At 36.6% G+C, this 5997-nt stretch overlaps 1 long non-coding RNA gene across 1 annotated transcript; it reads right to left on the bottom strand.

Annotated features, from left to right (window-relative positions):
* Nucleotides 1-800: 800 nt before the first annotated feature.
* Nucleotides 801-3083, bottom strand: LOC148936767 (uncharacterized). The gene is made up of 2 exons (XR_016139150.1): nucleotides 2453-3083; nucleotides 801-2364 (listed from the first exon to the last, which is right to left on the bottom strand). It is a non-coding gene; the product is annotated as an uncharacterized LOC148936767 (long non-coding RNA).
* Between the last annotated feature and the right edge of the window lie 2914 nt (nucleotides 3084-5997).

Genomic DNA, 5997 nt, shown 5'->3' on the forward strand with positions numbered 1-5997 from the left:
AACGACAGCATAAAAGAGATTTTTCGGAAAATTGTAAAAATTTAAAATTGTAAAATTTCAAGGTGGCGATCCCCTGATAACAAACCAAAATGATAACGCTATTTGATAGCCCTATGTTAATTGTAAAATACCACGTTTAAATTTTCTTAATACAACCAATAGTTTCCGAGATAATTCCATTTGTTTATAATTTTGCAACTTTCTCTCAGCATTCCTCTTATCCCCCTGAGTGTACTAGTAAAGGTCCGACATCGATCCGACGTTTCGTTCTCGAGATATTCACAATTATTTATTGTAAAAGGTTACCAATTCACAATTATTTATTATAAAAAATCAACTAAATATATTGTTATAAAATAAATTAACAATAAAATTTCATAAGGTCAATTGTCATAAACATTTGATACTAAATTTCTATTAGCAAATATTCATAATAAATAATGTCAATTTACCCCCTCTTTCGACCTAATATAAAATCTTGCGAAAAACGAGAAATAAGGAAAGGAATAGGGAAAACCGCTCTTATGAAAGAATAACACTAAGCAATGACGCTATCACCGATGCATGAATCACTCGTACCTTGCTCTATTTGTGTCTCTTAAAAAGATATCACCTGTAAAATACACGCGTACCATCTACCATATAGTATATTTTACGAACACCCTATATTCGTGTCCACCATAAACTTATAGTTTAATAAGATTTATGGAAACTTATAAAATCTTACGGATGCAATAAGCATATAAGCACTCGGAAAACTAAATCCAATATGTGAAATGTGAAATTAAAACGCAAGTTACTTAATTTAAAGATTTTATTAGAATTTAATAGAAACATTTATTCCCGATTTTAGGAAACTAAAATGACAAAATCTGTAATTCCTGAAATAAGGAAAATATAATATTAATGCTTATACTCACTGTGTTCAGACAATTTTAAGTATAATAACTATACATTTTTTTGTGTACTACAGAAAATTACAGAACGTTAAACATACAGATATATGTATATATATATATATATATATATATATATATATATATTCAATTCGTGTATATATATGTATGTACACACACACACACACACACACACACACACACACACACACACACACACACACACATATACACGAATTGCTTTAAAAGAATTTAAAATAATTTCTCTCTTAAAAACGGCATCCATGATATTAAATTACAGACTCCGTTTTCTTTTGATATGCCGAACGAGCATGTTCGTTTACATTTGGTTCTTGGAAAAATAATTCGGAGTCATGTTAGTTTATATAAACACTTCGTGCTGGAATGTCGAGGCCTGACGCAATCCGAGAATATATAAGGGCTATCTAAGGTGCGCCCGCGAAGCAGTCAAAATTATTAATTATTAATTAAAGAGTGTGTATCTCCGTAATATCTCTGCAACATCTCCATATCGATAAATTTTTAAGGAACTTATACTCTGTGCGAATATTAAAGCAGCCAAATTTATTAATTAAAGACTGCGTGCTTCCGTAAGTGTTGGTTCACAATAAGTATTTAATCTTAAGCCGTAAGAAATTGATTAATAGTCGAATATTCTTTTCATATTCGATTATAATTGGTCAATTTCTTACTTCTTAAAGCTTAAATCACCTATTGTGCCGACACTAAAGTCTCCAGAATACTTTTTGTGAATACCGACTGGTTTCCGCTAGATGCACTCGTCGTAACAGTCCTCCTTCAAATAGCCTTGCCACGGCAATTCTGTGAGTTATTAATAATCTGTTCTGTATCATTCACAAGTTAGTACGCAAATGCATCCAATTACTCGAGAAATAGAATAATACACTCAATACGATTGCATGTTTCAAATATTGTACCGAGAATCGAAATTGTATTTTGCATATATAATAAAGGATTTTAGAACCATTTATCGGGTAGTAAATCTTGATCGACCATACTACTCTTATGGAGGATTTTAAATCGCGAAATTAACACAACCTGCAACTGTTGTCATCGCACCGCGAGATCAATTAAAGATCAATTAAAGAATAGAGGAAAATATTACGTTAACATTGAACAGTGAGCGCATGTTCCCAATACTCCCCTTTTATCCTTAATTACATAAGCTTCTTCTCTTTCTCTATCTTTTCTTTCTTCTATTACTAGTGCTCTGCACCAGAGAAGGGAACGTTTCTTTGATAGTGATCCCCGTGCGTGAAGGAGGTTCACCCTGTCCGCCTTAAGCGTCGATGGGATCGCAAACTGCTTCCTTTCACAAAAGAAATAAATTTCCGTACGATATAAGGGAGCGTTGAGGATACACCTCAACGCAATGAACTATCGTACTTTGCTTAACTATCCTTAAAAATCCTACACCTGGCACGCTCTATTCAATTACAAAATTTGTTAACAATTATGTGTTAAGCAAGTAAAAAGGCGATGACAATAGAAAACGATTAAGTTAAAATATTAACCGCATGTCAATTTCTTGTTCAATTGGGAATGTTGTAAACAACTTGTCAACTTCTTATAGATTTGTCAATTGCCATTTGTCAATTGCTTCATGATATATGTTCAAGTGAGCGCCGACCCACTACTATTAGAATTTAGGAGATAATCCTTTCGGGTGACTAACGCCAGATGCCATTGAAATTGTAGATAACCTTCTCAAGCCGGGTATTTGGAGGAAGTTTCTTTCGGTTATAACGATTCAAGGCAATTTCTTGAAGATAATTTGGTATTAAAGAACTAATAGTAGTGTTACGTCCGGGGGAGCCTATTATTAGAGATAATCTTTTTTTGCTACCTTTCCACTTTTTCGTTTTGATCATTTTATCTCTCTCTCTCTCTCTCTCTCTCTCTCTCTCTCTCTTTCTCTTTCTCGCGAACATCATAAGCCGCCGTAGTGAACGCGGCGGTCGGCTCCCTCATACAACGCTACGCAACGGCGCACTTCCGCAATAACTATATTTCGTTAGATCTTAAGTATTCCATTAGAACGTAAATAGAGTGTAAGTTCCATAAGATCTATTCTTTGCGCAACCCACGCCACGCATCATGGCGCGCTTCTCTGTTCCCCCACCACTCAGAACAGTGAGGCGCGCAAAAAACCAGGGACCGAGAACGCCATTTTAGCGTGTCCCTTCGGTCACTTGGTGCTCACTACTAAATCTGAGAGATCCCGTCCCTTCAGAGCTCTCTCGAGTTCAACTACGACCGTCGTCTTCCAAATTCCAGTGTACTTGATTTCAAGTTGAATTCCAAGTTCTAGTTTTAGTTCCAATTCTTAGCGTAATTCAAATTCACGTAATAATCCTAAGTTGTAGTTGCAATTTAATATTAACTAAGTATGATGCGAGTGCTTTAGAATACAGTGTCATCAATTGAAAATAATCACCTGTCTCAATATTATTATCATTACCCTCTACTTCCTTTCCAACTCCGCGATCATCGCGTACCAACGAACTACCGTGAACTACGCGACCATCAAAAACTCGTGAATGCACAACGCCCAGGAGACGTTACCATAGATCACAACCGCCCACCATCCCAGAAGAGAATCCGCCCTGGGGGATACATCACGGAGTCGCATCCAAGACTTGAATCCGCCTCAACTCCGGGTACGTGAGAAAAAAAAATAAAAAATCAAACCATATTGCATTACGTGCGCGGATCGAGACTTCCCTGACGCGCTCGTCAGGAATTCAGATAAAAAAAAAAGGAGAAAGCGGCCGACCGACGCCGATCGTTATTTTATGGCATCCTTTTTTCGTGTCTTATCTACTCGAAGCGGACGGATCTGGGCCCGAGTTCGACCGCGTTTTCAATTAGCTTGAAGATACTCCTGAAATGATACTTTAACAAAATTTAAAATAGTAAGATCAATTATTTACGACAAATTGTAGAAATCGTAAATTGTGACTATAATAAATAATGATTCGCATTGGCTCAGATCCGCAATGTGTCCGAGACGTCTAGGTGACGTTCAGCGTCCCACTTCGCCCACCGTATTTAACTATCGCGCTAGCAACATCCGATGCGCCACCGATTTTGCGTACCGACGAGTAGAAACCGGATCACAGTACGAAAATTGCGCGGTGACAATTTGTTTCCGAAAAACATATGTAAAGAGCCGATCCCGGAGAGCACCATCACCTTCCGCCACTATCCCATTATCTGCAAGTGGGCTAAACGTAAGTCGTCGAGTACTGTTATACTCCATTGAGCATCGTCCGGGAACTAGAGAATTGCGCGGATTGTCTCCAAGCATTTGTCGACTTCCAGATCCAATTAGAACAGACCGGCGAAATTTTTGAACACATTCGGACTCGGGTACATTGACCGATCCCATCCCGCTCCGGGCGTGATTTTCTCGCGCAGGTTAACCAACCTCCTCTACGTAACACCAGGGCCTAGAGAGAGAAAAAGGAGAGGGAGAGAGCAGCTGTGAGTCGTGTGTCTGGAATAAAAAAACAAGTGCGTTCGAAAAATCCGTCGGTCGGCCGATGTAACAGTAGAAATTTTATGAAAACGTTTTATAAATTACTAAGGAAATTATTGGGTAAATTAAATCTAATTTTTCGATATTTTGACTCTCAAAAGAATCCCGTTAAAATGTCTACTCTACCTCGTAGAGGGGGGATTTGGGATTTGGAAATTTAAGAAAATTTATATTACGTAATTATACGAAATAAGGTTCCTTTCTTTCAACGGGATTTAGTTGATTATTTCTTGAAGATTATTTCTTGATATAATTAAATTTTGCAGACTTGGCTAGCAATATTAACTAGCCTTCGCGAACATAATTAAGCTAAAGATAGCTGAATGAATTTATAAAGTTTATATCAGCAGTCAAGGTAAAGATTTATGTCTTTTTATAAAATACAAACTATTCGATTCCTAATTTATTGGCGTATTAGATGCCACGAAGCCGCGGACAAGGAAGAAATTCAAAAGATTTACGGGGCCAGGCAGCCAGAAACCGCGCGGAGTTTAAACAAATCTTCCCAATGAGCATACGGATAAGGGCGCCCGAAGAAATAAATCATTTAATCGAAAGTATTGCCGCGTAGGTAGTCTCAAAATAAATAGAGAGCGACGCTCGTCTCTCGACCGAGGTACGAGAGATCGAAGGTCGAGTTCTCATCGCGAATGCGTTCTAGAATTCAGTCGATAGGAATTGTAAGAGATAAAATAAATTTGATGTAAATTCGATGAAACTGTAACGTCCGCAGAAAATTAAAACCTGCGGACGTTCATCCAAAATAATGTAGGTGCAGTCGAACCTTAGGTTAACACATGCGTAACTTTAAATATTAAGATATATGATTCTAAATATTAAGATTTAAATATTAGGATATAACTTTCATCATTTTATAGTCTTATCATTTTATATATATATATTTCTCTTTTTTTTATATAATTCTTATTATTATTAAGATAATCAACGGTAAAGCGAGAATTCATTTTCCTTCATCTTGCGATAAGACATAATTTTATTTTATTGTTTTCTTTTAGATGTATAATTTGGAAATATAATTCTATAACTTAATTTTCTTTTCTCGAATCATCTCTTCTTCGGTTTTCGATGCTGCAACTGTAGGAGAGACGAAAGAGCATTCGATGACCTTAATTTATACTAAAGGGGAAGCTTATCGCACTCAAATATTTCTAATGTAAATTTTCCAACAAAGGGCCAGCTCGGAGAGTCTTTCATTGCGCAACAAAATTTAACCGACGAAAATGAATTAAATGAATTCCCGTTTTGCAATAATAAGATTTATTTCTAGGTATTAATGATACCTCCGAAAAAAAATATTATGTCAATTTTTCTCTCTTTCTTTTCCTTTTATCTTTTCCTATTTTCGCGTAAATAATCATAGTACGAAATGAAATGCTCAGTCGAGGTGTGTTTTGTTTGCCCCTCCCTTTTGCATCGGGTCTTACTCTAGAGATACGGCTTGGATGCGGACGCAGTAGTCGTAAACGAACCTCCCGAGAGTGTAGTCGCCGAATCATC

This window comes from Pogonomyrmex barbatus, unplaced genomic scaffold (assembly GCF_055798465.1).
Source record: "Pogonomyrmex barbatus isolate J1 unplaced genomic scaffold, ASM5579846v1 scaffold2, whole genome shotgun sequence".
In the NCBI taxonomy this organism is placed as follows: domain Eukaryota; kingdom Metazoa; phylum Arthropoda; class Insecta; order Hymenoptera; family Formicidae; genus Pogonomyrmex; species Pogonomyrmex barbatus.